This window comes from Pteronotus mesoamericanus, unplaced genomic scaffold (assembly GCF_021234165.1).
Source record: "Pteronotus mesoamericanus isolate MK-2021 breed Mesoamerican mustached bat unplaced genomic scaffold, CSHL_Meso_final scaffold_1135, whole genome shotgun sequence".
Lineage (NCBI taxonomy): Eukaryota > Metazoa > Chordata > Mammalia > Chiroptera > Mormoopidae > Pteronotus > Pteronotus mesoamericanus.
Window position 1 is genome coordinate 765,874 of NW_026555300.1, and position 1,219 is coordinate 767,092.

The window sequence follows — 1,219 nt, forward strand, 5'->3', positions numbered from 1 at the left end:
CCTTCCTTCCGGACTCTCCTTGTGTAACTTCTTGTGGGTTTGAAAAGGAGAAGTAGTATTAAGTCCACCACCTCAATCCGCCTGTCCTTTCCTTGGCCACAGCTCGAGCTGAGGCCCTGACCTCACTCTCCAGGATCATCACCCTTGCTACCTCCCTGGTTCCCGGGCCTTGTTTGACCTCAGGAGGATCTTCCCAAGTGTCACTGGATCCTGTTCCTTGGGGTCAGGTCAAGATCTTCACCCCGATATCCTGGTATTTGGAGGCTCTTTGGGATCTGGGCCCCACATCCTTTGTGCTCACCTGTACATGCCCTTTCTTACTTACTCCAATCTCTGTACTGAATAACTTATTTCCCTAAAGAGTGAAGAGAAGAAGGCTTTGCAGGCAGAGGTTCATGTTATGACCAAAAGTTTGGAGATGCCAAGGCAGGTGGTTTTACAGGAACCAAGGTGAGTGCATCGTTCTCTTTAGTCCCTAAATCCAGGTGTCACTGAGTTCCAATCTGTCTTCTTGGGAATCTTTTTGTTGTTTCCCTTTTTACCCAATACCTCCCTCACACCATGGTACCTGCTCCAGCTCAAAACTCCTCTCACTTAAACCAGAATCCTTCTGGGCCTCCTGTCCTCATGTTTCCCCCTTCAATTCTGATGGTGTCACTCCTTTGCCAAAACACCCTGTAGCTGCTTCTGTTTTCCAGGATAAAACTTAAATCCTCACCTTGCTCCAAAATGCTTTATGCACTCTGAAATCGGCCTCCGCTCTTTGTGCTGTTGATCCCTGTGTAGGTCAGTAGCAGAGCTAAGATGGAATTGAAGTTTGTCTCTGCACCGCGTGTGGCAGACTGTTCCACTGGCAGGCCTGCTGAGCCCTGCCTGCAGGTTTTCACATCTGGGCGGGGACCAACCACACTGACTCTGGGCTTGAAACCTTGTGGCTGGTTTTGGCTTGTGGTGCAAAAGCACTTGTCAACTGGGATTTGTTCCCTTGGAAACTGCTTTGGAGGCATATGCTATCAGATAAAGAGGTCCGGGCACCCTGGGCAGGCTACATAGGAGAGGCGCTGTACCAGGCCTCAGCTCAGGTGCCAGCCACCTGAGATGAGAAAGTCATCGCAAACATTTCAGCCCCAGGAGATGCCACAAGGAGAACTAGGACCTTCTGACTGAGCTGAGCCCAGACTACAGAATTATGAAGAAGAACGCGTCTTTATTGTTTGAA